The sequence below is a fragment of the Gorilla gorilla genome, chromosome 21 (assembly GCF_029281585.2).
Source record: "Gorilla gorilla gorilla isolate KB3781 chromosome 21, NHGRI_mGorGor1-v2.1_pri, whole genome shotgun sequence".
In the NCBI taxonomy this organism is placed as follows: Eukaryota; Metazoa; Chordata; class Mammalia; order Primates; family Hominidae; genus Gorilla; species Gorilla gorilla.
In genome coordinates, this window is record NC_073245.2 from 72429892 (window position 1) to 72446929 (window position 17038).

The following is a 17038-nucleotide window of genomic DNA, read 5'->3' on the forward strand; positions in this document are numbered from 1 at the left end:
TGACTCAGGTTAACCAGAATCTCTCGTTTTTTTAGGAAAACTGGTTCATTTCGAAGTTCAGTTTCATTAGGTAGCCCTCAGTACATTGACTCCGTTCTGGTCTGTCCAGGGCCTAGTGCAGGAGGCCAGTCCTAAACAATGGCCTCCCATGAGCTCTGTTTCACACTGTGAACTCAGTTCTCCAATAGGTTCAAGAAAGGTCATTGATTTTCAGTTTGTCCAACTTTTATTTGTTGGAAGGACTGGAGTGATGACTTCCGAGCTCTTTACATGTAAACTTGAAACCTAAACTCTCTTCCTTATATGTAAAGGAAAAATGCCCGCTTTCATGAATATATCAACGTATGTCATCTGTCAACTCTTTGACATAATTTACACACTCAGATAAGCCCAATTTTTAGCATTTTCTAATTGAACAAGAGACTTACGGTTTTTTTCCCAGGAAATGTTGTGTCCACTCTCCATTCCCTTGTAGGAGATTTTTTTCGGGAAACAGGAGCCCAGGAGAGCCCAGGTGACACCATTTTAGAATTAATGCCATCTTAAAACCAGCAAGGCGCATTCCTTGCCAATCACAACCCATGGTCATAAGATGTTTATGGCTAAGGAAGCAGTTTACAATGACTGCAAGGACAAACTCCTATGACAACAAAATGTCCAGATGCCCCAATGTACATAAAAATATATGCCTTCAAGATACTTCTTATTATGCTTTGATGTACATATGCACTAAAATGCCAAATACAGTTTTCTTTAAATCAGCAGAATAATAAATTTTGTTACGCTGTCAGCCCGTCTGCACATAGTCATAGCTTAGCTTAGCTTTTGCATAGATAAGACCGCTGTGGAAGAAAAACTTAAAACAAGGATGATGTGTTCCTTCTCTCGCTTTCTGAGGCTCCCCACTCTGTAACTGGAGTAGCTTTCAATAAATGATCTCATTTTATTGTATTCTGTGACTCACCTTGAATTCCTTCCTGCACAAGATCCAAGAACCCTCACTTGGGGTCTGGATTGGGACTCCTTTTTCCAGTAACAAGATAATAAATGAGAGATGGAATTAATTCAAAATAGCACTTGTTGGAGTAACATTAAGGGGTAAAGATCATAGGAAGTTGGGAGAATTACTTCTTGTTTTGTCCAATATTTGAAACACTGTCATCAAATGAGTCCCGGATATTTTCATATTATTTAAATGACTGACTTCTAGCCCCTAGATTTTATCTTCCCAGGAATGTATAAGTAACTTTAACAACATGCTGTATTAAAACACATCGACACAATTATATTACAAAATGAGTGCATTTTTTTCAATATATTGGAATTAAAATACACGATCAAAGTAATAAGGATTTTTCCCACTCCTCCTTCCCCTCCTGGCAACCTCACCTCCAGGATTTGTAACAGAGCCTCTGCCCCCAGCAGGCCTGTCCTCACCAGTGCTTGCAAACTGCAAATTATATGCAAGTTGTTAAAACAGTGCCTGGAGGCCTTTATCAGCCTGCTAAGGCTTATACATGTTTTGTTTGGTAGAGAGGAATAAAGCAATTAAAATCGGATGCGTTCTGTTTATACGTGCAATTTAACTAACATCACCAGTGCCTCTCGATGTCTCGAGGTGCTCTCTGATACCAAGAACACGGATCTTTTCTGAACTTCTCGCAGGAAGTGGGTGAGGCCTCTCATGGGGTTTGGGAAGCGTCTCTTCCTTTCTCCAGAATCGTATGCTTTGTGGGCAGAGATCTTCAATGGATTTATCTAAACAACTGTGTGCAGTGGGAAGTCAAAGACCATGGATTTCAGGGAATTAAAAACCTGAGGGTTTCAGGAAGAAAAAGAAGGCAATTTGAGGCATTTGGACTTAATGAAACTTACTCAGATGGTGACAGCAGCATTTTCTTGGATGCACAATTGGCCACTGGGGATGCTCATACAGCATTTTTTTTTTTTTAAGGACTTGGTGGCTTCCCAGACAGGAAGAATTTGTTTTGACTAATTGTGTTCTCTAATGAACCCCTAAACACACTTCCTCTGATAAGCCTGATGAAGTGCTTCACCTGGGAAAAGTCTTGGTGCTGATTTCCTCCTCCTGGCTCTCTGGGCTGCACTTGAAGCTAGCCTGGCTCCACGCTTGCCAACTGATTCTCCATCCTCCTCCACACCCAAATGACTTGTTTCATGATGGCCAAGCGATTAAGACAATGATCCAGATAGGGAAGCCATAGAAAGCCATACACATGTATCTTTGAAACCTTTGATGGTTGTACTTTGGCAAGGAATAAATTATTTGTATTACTATTGGATTTTCCATTCTTTTATTCCATTGCTTCACTGATCCATTTGGATGTCACACAAGCCTCAAATTTAACAAATGTGAAATAGAATGCTTAATGCTAATCTCTACAACTTATTTCTCCCCCTGTTCACCTACTGTTCCTCTTTCTGCAGTGGGCTTTCCCCAGAGTTTCAGATGGCAGGTTCCCTCTCATTCTTCGGGTCTCACCATAAGTGTCACCATCCTAGAGAGTCTTTTCTTGACCACTTGTTACGGAATGAATTGTGTCTCTACTCCCCATCCCTCCACCACCCCTGCAATTCATGTGCTGAAGCTCTAATCCCCCAATGTTACAGCATCTGGAGATGGGGCTTTTAGGAGGTCATTAAGTGTCAGGCCTCTGAGCCCAAGCTAAGCCATCATATCCCCTGTGACCTGCACGTATACATCCAGATGGCCTGAAGTAACTGAAGAATCACAAAAGAAGTGAAAATGGCCTGTTCCTGCCTTAACTGATGACATTACCTTGTAAAATTCCTTCTCCTGGCTCATCCTGGCTCAAAAGCTCCCCCACTGAGCACCTTGTGATCCCCGCCCCTGCCTGCCAGAGAACAACCCCTTTAACTATAGTTTTCTTTTGCCTACCCAAATCCTATAAAACAGTCCTACCCTTTGCTGACTCTCTTTTCGGACTCAGTCCGCCTGCACCCAGGTGAAATAAACAACCTTGTTGCTCGCACAAAGCCTGTTTGGTGGTCTGTTTACACGGACACGAGTGAAATTAAGGTTAAATGAGGTCATAAGAGAGGGGTCTATGAATTTGCAGACTTAATGGTGGAGCTCATGCACTCTCTCTTCCTCCAGGGACATGCACAGAGGGAAGGCTCTGTGGGGTTTTGACAAAAAAGAGTCAAACTCTGTAAAATATTTGAAGGGATTTATTCTGAGCCACAAATGAGTGACCAAGGCCTGAGGCATGGTCTCAAGAGGTCCAGAGAACATGTGCTCCAGGTGATTGGGTTATAGCTTGATCTCATACATTTTTGGGGGATAGAAATTATAGATAAAAACAGAAATGAATACGTGCAAGGTGTACATTGGTTTGGCCTGGAGAGGCAGGGGCTCCCAGGTCATAGGTGGATTTAAAGATTTCCTGATGGCAGTTCATTGACAGGGTTAAGCTCTGCCTGAAGAGTTGAAGTCAGCAGAAAGAAATGCTAAGATAAGGAGAGTTGTGGAAGCCAAGTTTCTTGTTGTGTAGATGAAGCCTCTAGGTAGCGGGCCTCAGAAAATAGATATTAATAGTAAATGTCTTTTATCAGGTGCTAAAATGTGCCAGACTCTTAGTTAAATCTCTCCTGGGTAGGAAATTACCTGGAAAGGGAAGGGGATTCTCTATGGAATGTAGATTTTCCCCATGAGAGACAGCTTTGCAGGGCCATTTCAAAATATGTCAATGAAATATGTTCTGGGGGAAAATACTTTGATTTCTTTCAGGGCCTGCTATCTGTCATGTGATGCTCTACTAGAGGCAGGTTGGAATTTGATATCTTATTGCTACATGGATTTTCTTCTGTCAGTCTTAAGATCTACATTTTAATGTTAAAGCTGGTCAGTTGTGCCTGAATTCCAGGGGAGGAGGGTATAAGGAGGCATGTCGGACACCCACTTCCCATCATGGTCTGAACCAGTTTATTTTGAAATCCCCTTGGCCAAGAGGAGGGTCCCTTCAGTCAGGGGACTTTGAATTTTATTTTTGGTTTACAGAGGACATTGTGACAAGGTGGCCATTTGCAACCCAGGAAGTGAGGCCTCACCAGAACCCGACCATGCTGGCACCTGATTTTGGACGTACAGCCCCCAGAACTATGAGCAAATCCATCTCTTTTGGTTTAAGCCACCAAGTCTGTGATATTATGTTATGGCAGCCTGAGTGACTAACACATCACCTGAGGTGAAGTAGTCCCCATTATATTCTTCATCAAGACACCTTGCATTTTCCCTTTATAGCAACCATTCCAATCTGTGGGAATTTTGCTGATGGTCCTTCTGAAGGTCAGGCTTGGCCAGGTCAGAACAATGACCCTTTCATGCATCATTCACCTCTACGGCCCTTTCCCCACCCCATGGACAGCACTGCAGAGCAAAAATAGGTGAGCAACAAAGACCTATTAGAAAAATAATTTCAGGATGTCAATCCTGTTAGATGACTTTAAAATTAATACTTTATATTTGCATAAGGGTGGATTATTTTGTACTCAACATGGTCTTAACATATCCACTCAGAAACCCTGTGAAATGGTGGGCCGGCACCGAGGTATCCAGAGAGCTATGTCCTATTTCAGGAGGAGAAAGCCAAACATTCAAAGCAGAGAGAAACCTCACTCTTCAGTTTTCTTTGTGAAGAGAGCACTCTGAGGATCTGTTTCATAAATAATAAAGAATGACAGACACAAAGAGGGAGAAGCAGGAAAAGATACAAAGACAAAGAGGAAAGGGGAAGCAGTATGGAAGAAAACAGGCCAGGCAGGAGCAGGAAGAGAAAGCGTGGAAAGTCGCAGAGATGCAGAGGCCAAGGGTTGGAGAATGAGCTAGGGGGAGCAGAAAAAATAAGCATGGAATGTCACAGAGATGCAGGGGCCACAGGGTGGAGAGTGAGGCCAGGGGCAGCATAAAGAGTAAGCATGGAAAGTCTCAGAGATGCACGGGCTGTGGAGTGGAGAGTGAGGCCGGGGGAGCATAAAAAAGCATGGAATGTCACAGAGATGCAAGGGCCGCGAGGTGGAGAGTGAGGCCAGGCAGGACTGTAAAGAGTGAGCATGGAAAGTCTCAGAGATGCAGGGGCTGAGGGGTGGAGAGCGAGGACACTTGTGATAGAGTGGGAAGTTCAAAAACCCAGAGAGGGAGCAGGAGTGGTCCTTTCATAATAAGATGTTTGGGGCATCAGACTGTTAGAGTTGGTATTTAGGCAGACATGAGCAGGGCAGAAGAGGGCCCCCTGCCCCAGGGATGTCAGGTGACCATCAGGTGATAGCCAGGTTGTGGTTAAGCTGTCTCTAATTGGCCACGCCTGGCACTAGGGAAAGGCTGTCTTCCAGTAGATAGGAAACATCCGAAGCTGGTGATCAGCTTCCTGATAGGATCTCAGGAGCTGGATGAGTGGGCCCACGTATGTGCACTAAATGGCAAAATGGCAGAGTTTAACTGGTATGTGACCTTCCTCTAGGAATGCTTACCTGGAAAAGGAAGAGTGCCTCAAATGAGCTTGCACACAATTTCAGCAAACACACTGTGCATGCTCCTCTCCCAAGTGCTGGCAGGCCACTGCATGGGAGCAGCCTGCTGCAAGGGAAGAATCAGGGAAGAAGAAATGTGGACCCTGGAGTCATGTCATACAAGACCCCACCCAAGTCGAGGGTCAGACAGAGCACTTGAATCTCTCAAGTCGCCTGCTTGGCCCTTTCCAACTGTACTTTACTCCCTTTCATTCCTTCTCTAAAACTTTTTAGTAAACTTTTACTCCTGCTCTAAAACTTGCCTCAGTCTCTCACCCTGCCTGCTACCCCTTGGCTGTATTCTTTCTTCTGCAAGGCAAGAATTGAGTTGCTGCAGACTTGTACAGATCCACCCCTGCTAACAAGACTAGACTGCAGCCTCCAAAGGCAGCCCCCACAGTGGGCGACTGCTGACATGGGGGTCTGGGGAATGATGACCTCAGTCACAAATTTGCCTTAGACTGATATATCATATGCACTTAAATGTTTATAGAATGGCTGGCAGGTGCCATGAACCAGGGGCAAGGAAAGGCTTGGGTTGCCCCAAGGTTCAGAACCTCAAGAGCAGTGCTAAAGTAGATAGTTCTTTCTCTTAGCATGGTGGCCAATTCCAAGGGAAGATGCTGTGAATAGGATGGCCTCCTGTATTTGGGAGCTGAGACTGCTTGGGATTGCTCAGCCAGCTCACTTGCGGACTGAACACTGAAGCTATGTGTGTGTGACCTCCAGGACAGCCCCAATTTCTATGCCCATGACCATGTGTTGCATATAGTTTCTTTCTTCTCCATTATCAGGAGCTACTTTCTATCTGGCTCGGCAGGACAATGTGCCCGATCATGTGGAGATCAAACGTGTTCCCCGAATGTTGAGTATGCAGTGTGTGCACACACACAACCCATGCCTTAGATATATGACTTGTCTTCGTGAATCGTGAAAGCATACCTTTTCTTCCCTCAGCTTGCCTTTCCAGAATAACAATAAGGTAAAGCCCACATGGCTCCCAAATAGGATCTTTGGGGATTACAATTATCTAATAATTGACACCAAAGTGATCCTCCCGACTTGAAGTGGGAGGAAATTTGGATTTCTAAACTAGGGCAAACGCTTCTTATGAAGTATCAATGTGTGTTGTGTTCCCTATTCTCTTTGCTTTAAAAAATAAAGAAAATTATATTTCTTTTTCTTCAGGCAACTTTGCAGACTATCAAAAGACATAGATATCTGAAGACTCTATCTGCCTATTCCCTGTTAGCCATCATTTGGAAATAAATTTGATCCTTGGTTACTGCTTGACATAATGTACAGGTGACCAGCAGGAGGGAAACCAAAGTATAAACAGATCCAGTCTGTTGACAGGGATTGAATGATGCAGCAACTTGATTGCATTGAGCCATTTCAACTTTCTTTTTCTTTTTTAAGCTACAGGTTGAATTAAAAAAATGAAGTAAACTCGAGAAATCCATTAAGCCAGATTAGTATTGAACTCCAGTCAAGACCGTCACCTGTGGTCATTAGATCTGGCTGTGGGTGAAACAAAAAGTAAAGTCTGGCTCCTGCTTCTCATATCCACACTTATCCAAATCACCTGAGATTAAAGAAAACCCTTTAACTGGTGTTAGAGAGGGGACCTAAGGTGGAAGATATAAAGCATGAACTACCTACAATGATGCCTTGACACCATAGAACCAAAAGCTCCAGACTTCTGTTCTGAGGATGGAAACACGGTTCAGCTGGACTTAACTGTGCTTAGAACCCCACGCTGGATGTGTGTGGTTCCCCTAGGAGGACCACTAGGGAGGCTTACAGAGAGGAGCCACAATGATAGAAAGCAGTGACTGCTGGGCTAATTAATAACGATAACTGTGAAAGGTCATGAGTGGAGAATTGAAGAAAAGAGGAAACTAATATTTAAACGCCTCCCAATGTGTGATGCTTAATTCAGAGAATGAAGTCCAAGTCTGCAAGCAGTAGATTTTGCATTAAATGAACTGAAATTGGAATAGGGCTCAGTGGGTATTTCATTTTGCCTTGGTCTTAGGTTAAGTAATTAAAATCAACATCAGGTTGTGCCTGAAAGGTACAGCAACTGAGCAACGGCTAACTGTTGTAGCGGCAAAATTAGCAGAGGATCAAGGAGAATTTCAGAGTTTCTTGCCAGAGTAGATATGCATAAAATTCTATCCTCTGGTCCAACAAAATACATACAGGGTACAATTAAATTTAGCTAAGTAAATTAAGTATAAATTAACTGATTTTTAAATTTCTTACACTGTATTAACATTTATCAAGACTTTGACCAAAAAGTAGAGATTTTATAGTTGGAAGGGACCCAGGTGATTAGCCTATCCCCCATCCTCCATTAAGAGCTTCACCCTCACCATTTCTCATTTCCCTAGACACATCATTGTTCACACTCTACTTGAATCATCCCAGAGACAGAGAACTCACTACCACTCCCTTCCACTTTTGAAATGACAGTGGGAAATGTGTTGAATTCATAGAAGAGAATGATCAATTGTCAGATTCAAGAAAGACATTGAAAAATGAAAAAGTTACGAAGAGGGGATTTCAGAATGAGTGCATTCTAGTGATCACACGTGAGGTGAACCCCAAAACATTGTAATGCTAGAAAGTGGAACATTGTGTGGCCTATGCTCACAGCATCATTGTGTGGGAAGAAACTGGGAGAAGGGCGATCTCATTCTTTGAAGGGTGGCTTTTCTAGCAAGGATCGACTTCCATTTCTTTGCTTCCAGTGAAGAAGGTTGAGTTCATCCCAAAAGGCTAGGATGAATAGAAGTGGAATTTCTTTGAGAGCTTACATTGTTGAATGGTTTGGATCATGGCAGTAGTCTCCTAACTCACCTACCATCAGTCCTGCAAACTCTGTTAAATTTTATCCATTCAGCATCTAGAGATATTATTTTAAAAATATTTTTATAATAAAGGATTACTTTATGAACAATAATGTGCAACAGGTCTTACCATCTTAAGTATCTATTTCAATGAGTTTTGTCAACGGTGTGTGCTCCTGTGATCATCCACCCAAGGCATGATATAGAATACTTTTGCCATGAAACCCCCAACCAAAAAGTTCCCTAGTCTCCTTTCCAGTTGATACCCTTAATCTGGAAAGGCAAGCACCTTCTGATTCTGTCACTGCAGGTGAGTTTATCTGTGTTCTTCGATCTCATACAAATGAAAGCACACAGAATGCCTACTTTGGGCAATGGCTTTATTTTTGTGACTCAGTCATGGTATTGCGTATTAGCAGTAGTCCTTGCCTTTTTATTGCCAAGAAGCATTTTATGAATATACTTCAATTTGTTTATCTACTCATCTGTTGATGGACATTTATGTCCAGTTATGAGCTATTATAAACAAGGCTGTTATGAACACTCTTGTACAAGTCTTTTTGTGGACACAGATTTTCATCTCTCTTAGGTGAATCTCAAGAGGGCAGACTTGCTGGGTTATAGGGGACTTGTATATTTTTTATAGAAAACTGCCAAAAAAGTTCTCCAAGGTGCTATTCTACCCTCCTACCAGCAACATATGAGAGTTTCTATCACTCTGTGTCCTTGCCAACATAGGGTATTGTCAGTCATTTTCGCTTCGGTCTTACTAGTGAATGTGAAATCGTATCTTGCTTTAATCTACTTTTTCCTAATGACTAATGGGGTTAAATGCCTTTTCATGTGCTTACTAGCCATTTTATGTCTTCTTTTGTGAAGTACCTGTTAAAGTCTTTTTCCCACTCTTTTAATTGGAGTGTTTGTCTTTTTATTATTGATTTTTTGGAGTCATTTAAACATTCTGGATATGAGTCCTTTGTTAGACAAATGTGTTATGGATATTTTCTTCTCTGTGGTTGTGTATTCATTTGCCAAATGATGTCTTTTAAATAGCACATTTTTTTATGAATCCCATGTAACCTTTATTTTTCCTTTTTGCTTTTATGTTTTCTTCTAGAAGCTTTATGGCTATAGCTTTTACATTTCAGTTTATTACATGTTATTGTAATTATTATTTTGGAGTGGAGCAAGGCGAGGTCAAGCATTTATTTTCCCCTGGATACAGCTGTCCATTTGTTTCTGCAGTATTTGTTTAAAGCACTTTCTTTTCTCCATTGAGCTGACTTGATGCCTTTCTCAAAAATCAATGTATGGGTCTCTTTCTGTACCTTTCATTCTTTCCACTGATGGAGGTATATTCTATTTTTGTGCCAATATCAACTCATCCTGATTACTATAACTTTATGTAAACCTTGAAGCAGAAATTATAAGTCCTGTGACTTTGTTTTTTTAAGATTATTCTATTTTAGATCTTTTGAATTTCCATATAAATTATAGCATTAGCTTTTCAATTGATGCAAAAAACCTGATATTATTTTCACTGGGATTGTGTTTTATCTATGAATCAACTTGAGGAGAATAGGCATCTTAACAATATTAGTTTATCAGGCTGTGAGCATTTATTTAGTTTTTAAAATTAATTTATATTATTACAATACAACATACACTTGGGTTGCATACAATGTTTCAGTCAATGATGAACTGCATAATCAACGGTGGCCTCACAAGAATATAGTACCATATTTTACTGTGTTGAGATATGTTCAGATATACAAATACTCACCATTTTGTTACAATTGCCTACAGCATTCAGTATAGTTACATGCTGTACAGGTTTGTAGCCCAGGAGCAATAGGCTCTACCAGATATAGCCTAGGTGTGTTGTAACCTGAACCATCTGGGTTTGTGTAAGTATAGTCTATGATGTTTCTATAAGGACAAAATCATATAATGACCCATTTCTCAGTAGATATCCTCCTTGTTAAGAGATAAATGACTGTATTATAGTTTTCAGTGACGAGGTCTTACAGATCTTTTGTTAGATTATTCTAGCTATTTAATATTTTGGAATGCCACTGTAAATATATATGTATACAGATTTAAATGTTTGTTTTCCCGTTGTTACTGCTTGTATATTGGAAATACACTTGAGTTTGGTGTATTTATATTCTGTAACCTTTCTAAATTCAATTAAGTCTAGTAGTTTTTCTTTGCAGATTCTATTGATTTTTTTACATTTACACAATTATGTCTATAGTAGGGACAGATATACATTGTTTTTCTCAGTGATTATAGTTTCTTTATTATTTCTTATTTCAACAGCTAAGACCTCTAGTACAGTGTTCAATGGAACTGGTGAGAGAAGACGTCCTTGCTGTGTTCCTGATATGAAGAGGAAAGCAGTCCTTCTTCATTAAGTAAAGTATAAACCTTAGGTTTTTCATAGATGTCCTTTATCAGATTTTGAAATTTCTCTGCTATTCTCATTTTGCTGAAAGCTTTAAAAAATTATTTAAATAACGGGTTTTGAATTTTGTCAAGTACATTTTATGCATTTATTGAAATAATTATATGGTTATTCTTCTTAATTTCATTTATGTAGTGAGTTATACCAATTGAGTTTTGAATGTTGAAACCACCAGAATTCCTGGGTTAAGCTCTATTCAGTTATGATACATTTTATATATTGCCATATTTGATTTGCTGATATTTTGCGATTGTACTATGAAAGATATTGGTCTGTAATTTTATTTGTTTGATTTGTCATGTTTTGCTACTGTGGTTATGCTGCCCTAAAACAAGTGGAGGAACTGTTCCTTCTTCCTTTTTCTCCTCTTTAAAAGAATATACATTTGGTATTATTTTCTTTCTCCAACATTGGATAGCATTCGCAGTGAAGTTATCTGGATGATATTTAACTGTTGGAAAGTTTTTGATTACAAATTCAACCTCTTTAAAAGATATCGATCATTTAGATATACTAATTCTTGTGTCATTTTTGTTGGCTGTGTTTTTCAAAGAATGTTTCCATTTTATCTGACTCATTAAGTTTATCGATAAAACATCATTCCTCCTGTTACTCTTTTAATGTCCGTAGGATGTCTGGTAATATTGCCTCTTACGGTCTTCATATTGGTGATTTGTATGTTCTCCTTTTTTCTTATAAGTCTTAATAGAAGTTTGTAAATTGTATTAATCTTTTCAGAGAACCAAACTTTGACCTTTGATTTTCTCTATTGTTTCTTTGTTTTCTATTTTTTGACTACCACTCATTTTAAAATCACTTGCTTTATTTAACTTCCTTCAGTTAAACATGTTCTTTTTCTAGCTAATTAAGTCGGAAGCTCAGTTCGCTGATTTTAAACCTTCCTTTAAGTATATATATACATATATAAAGATATAAGTTACCTCTAGAGATCAATTCAGCAGCATCCTAAAATTTTGATATTTTATTATTTGTCTTGTTATTCAGTAGATCTAATTTCAGTTTTTCCTTGTCATTTATTCGTCGATATACATTATTTAGAGGCATTTTAACAAACTTCAAACCATTTTAAGGTTTTCTAGAAATCATATTATTTTCTTAGGTTATACCGTTTTAATTAGAGAACATACTCTGTGCGTTTCAATGTTTTGCATTTATAGGGACTTGTTTTTATGGCCCAGCATTGCTTTATCTTGTTGGCTGTTCAATGGGTATTTAAATACTTACGTTGATTGAGAATGTTGAGCAAATTTTTATAATCTTATAAATTTATTGTTTAGTTGTTCTAGTAATTACTGAGAGAGAAGTGGTAAAACCTCTAACTAATATTGTGGATTTGTCTGTTTCTCTCATTTCGCTGTGAAATTTTACTTAAATTTTCACAATCTTTTTTTTTTTTTGCCTAATATGTAGTACTGTTACATGTTATCAATTAACACTTAACATAATTATGAAACTTCCCTCATTGTCTTTATTAATACCACTTACGTAGAATTTTTTTTCTGATATTAATGTAATTTTCTTATGTTTATTTTTTGCCCAGTATATGTTTATCCACACATTTACTTTTAACCCGTATGTCTATAGTTAAAGAATGTTTTTAGTAAATAGCATATAGTTGTATCTTGATTTTTTTTCCTTGAAACTGACAATCTCTGCCTTTCACATGTTTAGTCTACTAACAGTGTCGTAGTCAATAGGATTGTATTTCAGTCTATTATTTTGTCATTTAAAAAGATGGTCCCATTTATTCTTTGTTGTTCTCTTCCTTCTTTCCTATCTTCTTTTGGGTTAACTAAATATTTTTGTAGTATTCCATTTAATCTCCTTTTTTTAAAAAAAAAGCAATTATTTTAACATTTAGTGGTTCTATATATCACAATATTTATCTTCAAATTATCAAACACATCTTCAAATAATAATTTACCATGTCATGAACAATGTGAATTTTTTTTTTTAGACTGAGTCTTGCTCTGTCACCAGGCTGCAGTGCAGTGGCACGATGTTGGCTCACTGCAATCTCTGCCTCCCAGGTTCAAGCAATTCTCCTGCCTCAGAATCCTGAGTAGCTGGGATTACAGGCGCCTGCCACCACGTCCAGCAAATTTTTGTATTTTTAGTAGAGACGGGGTCTCACCATGATGGTGTCGATCTCCTGACCTCGTGATCCGCCCACCTCAGCCTCCCAAAGTGTTGGGATTACAGGCGTGATCCACCATGCCCCACAATGTGAATATTTTATAGCCACATAACTCTATCTATTTCCTACACTACTCTGTCCTCTTAGTGTCATGTATTTTACCTCTGTGTATGTTATGCACCTGCAATACTTTTATTCGTGCTTTAAGCAGCTCATAGTGTGGTATAATTTCTCATAATCCTAAACAAGGTCTGTTAGCATTTTTTTTTGGCAGCACATATCTGTTGGATGTGAATTCTTTCGGCTTTTGTCTACATAAAAATGTCTTTATATTTCTTAATTTTGAAGTATATTTTAACAGGATAGTATACTGTAGATTGGGAGGTTTTTTTTTTCTCTTAGACTTTTAAAAATATTGTTTCATTGTTTTTGGGCCACCACAGTTCTTATTGTGAAGTAGCTTACATTCTTTTTAGTGCTTCACTGTATGCAATATCTTTTCTTTCCCCTGTGGATGCTTTTAAGATGTCTTCTCTGTCTTTGATATCATCAGTTCGAGTATGTTAGTCTTAGTTGCAGTTTTCTTTGTATCTATCCTGTTTGGGGTTTGCTGAGATTCTTGGATCTCTAGATTGATGTCTTTCATCCCTTTTTAGTAATTTCCAACAATGATTTCAAATATTTTTCTTCATTCTTTATTTCCAGTTTTGGGGGGCTTCAATCACACTTATATTAAATACTTCATATTGACTCACAGTTGTCATTCTCTAACATTTAAAAAAATTGCTCTTTTTGGAATATAAATCGTTCTATTACAAAGGCACATGCATATTATGTTCATTGTGGCACCATTCACAATAGCAAAGACATGGAATCAAACGAAATGCCCATCAATGGTATGCTGGGTAAAGAAAATGTACATATACACCATGGAATACTATGTGGCCATAAGAAAGATCAAGATTATGTCCTTTGCAGGAACATGGAGGGAGCTGGAGTCCATTTTCCTAAGTGAACTAACACAGGAACAGAAAACCAAAGACTGTAGGTTCTCACTTATAAGTGGGAGTTAAATGGTGAGAACACGTGGATACATAGAGGGGAACAACACATACTGGAGCCTATTGAAGGGTGGAGGGCGGGAAGAGGGAGAGGATCCAGAAAAATAACTATTGGTACTCAGCTTAATACCTGGGTGATGAAATAATCTATACAACAAACCCCCATGTTACAAGCTTACCTATACTACAAACTTGTACATGTACCCCTGAACTTAAAAATTAAATTTAAAAAATTGCTTTTACTCTCTTTGTGTTGCAGATAGAATAATTTCTAATGTCCTTTCTTCAAGTTTCCAAATCCTTCTGATATCCAGTCTGTAAAATTAATAAAATATTTTTTGTATCATGTTATTCAATTATTGAATTTCCAATTGTTATTTAAGGGTTTGAATATTCTGCAAAATTTTTCTACCTATCTACTAGACCTTTAACACATTTTTCATAGTGATATTAAAGTCCTTATCTATTAATTCAATGATTAGGTTATCTGTGGATTTACTTCTAATGACTGTTTTCTCTCTTGAAAATGGGTCACCTTTTCCTCCTTTCTATGTCTCATAATTTTTAATCCTATTCTAGATATTGCCTGTATGAAGACAGTAGATATTGAATAAATATCTACTGGAAAGGTGGTGTGCCTCTTCTTTTGTCAGGACACAAGTGTTGGCAGCTGAGTAGATCTAATCTGCCTTAGAGCTGGGTCTAGGCTTTCATAAGACTCATCCCCATAGGGAATTAATTCATTTAGGCTTGTCTCATTTTTACCTCTCTGGTGGGTCTTTAAAAACTGATTTTGTGGTCCATCTGTCTTGTTCTCATTGTTCATGTGGTATTAACTACCTCTTGCAACTTTCTGCATTCTTGTGATAACAGATTTCTATTATCTTTGTTGTTATTACGATGTGATGATTTTACCAACTGCAACAACTATTTTAATCCATGTTAACTCATTAAACTGTAACAGAAATCATAGGCAGGGTGTGTTGCTCTATGAAAATTGAGGGGATGGGGCTATGAAAACTTGTGGGCTTGGAAGAGAACTGTGGTATTTCTTATTGAACAAAATAATGATTAATGGCAGGGACTGTTGGAAACCAGCTGGTTTCCATACCTGCTTTAAAAGCAACACTCAACTTTAAGAAGCAATAGACTGGATAGAGAAACTGTGGTATATATACATATAGTCTTAAAGAGAATAACGGAGTATGTCCAAGAGGAGACAAACTGGGGGAAGGAAAAAGGTAGAAAGGAAGGGGAGAAAGAAAGGGAAAGGGAGGAAGAGGAGGAGGAAATAGCAAAAGAGAAGGAGGAGGAGAAGAACTGATGGAGGGAGGGAGAGAGAAAGAGAACCTTCATACAATTCAAACCCCTACAGTGGTCATCTCTGAATACCAATCCCTTGGGCTTCTCAGTTATGAGTTCTTACATTCCCTGTTTTGACCGAGACTGGTTTGAGTTTCGTCCCAGTTTAGCAACTGAAAGGATTTTAACTATAAATTGATTACTTTCTGTTCAGTGGCTGTATCTTAACCTATTTTTACATCTAGTTAAAGTAGAAGTTGGCAAATTGTAACCAATGGGCCAAATCTGGCCCACTCTCTGCTTTTATACAGCCCATGAGCTAAGAATAAGAATAGTCATTGCATTTTAGAATGGTTGAAAGATGAAAGAATATGACATTCGTAAGGCATATGAAATTCAAATGTCAGTGTCTTAAATAAAGTTTTTTTGGAACACAGCCAAGCCATTCATTAATGTATCATCTATAGCTACTTTATTCTCATACACGTGAGGCAGAATTGAGAAGCTGAACTGCGACTGGATGGCTCACAAAGCCTAAAATATTCACCATCTGCCCCTTTACAGAAAATGTTTGCCAATCCCTGACCTAAAGAACCTACTGCAGAAAGCATTGGCATTACTGGGGCCGTTAAGAAGATACCCTTTATTTAGGGATGAGAAGGGGTCAGAAAGCTCCATGTTCATTCTAGAATTGCCCCTTAAAGCTCTGACCTCACAATCTCTGCCTCCCTCACCTTTCTTTGCCTCTCTCTGTTTGGGCACCAGCATGTTCCAGGCTCTGCGGTTGGGGGCGGGGGTGCAGTGGGGAGCAGTCACGAGTGAAAATTGCACTTGACTGAAGGTCCAGAGACCATTTACTCACCATGCAATTCCTGGGAACTCACCCAACCCCTCTGACCTCCAGATAGTGAAGTGGGGTACTTAATGACACCCTTTTCCTAGGTTAACTGGGAAGATTAAGTGCATAATGATACATGTCTGTTACATAGAAATGGGCAGCAAATGCTTCCTCTCACTAGTATTGTGAGAAGCAGTGAGATAAACTTTGGGACAGCACTTTGTAAATGATAATGCACAGCTGAAGGGAAGTAAATATAATGTTATAATAATGGCTACATGTGCAGTTAGGACCTAAATGACTTCAGAGTCACTACATTTTCCCCCCTTTGATTAAATAATTTTATATTGCAAACCTAATCGATGCCCTTGAAAAGTTTAGAATAGTGCAAAAATATAAACAATGAAAAGCAAGACTCCACTGTCCCTCACACATTCTTCCCAAGGGCAGATGAGGTTGTTATCTTTATACACTTCAGAAATGGTCTCTGCACATATCACTAGTGAATATTTGGGGTGTGTGTATGTATTTGTGTGTATGTGCCTATACCACCATCTCTTTTTCATATCAATGATCATAACATAACCTGATCTTTACTTGACTGCATTTACTTAAAAAAATTATTACATTCACCAGGGATATGTTCAAGAATGTCTAAAGCAGTACTATTTGAAATAGCTAAAAACTGGAGAGGACCTAAATATCTGTCAACATGAGGATGAGTCAGCAAATTGTATATTTATACAATAGAATGTTATCTATTGATGAGAATGAACGAAGTACAGATGTAAATGGCCCCAGGACTTA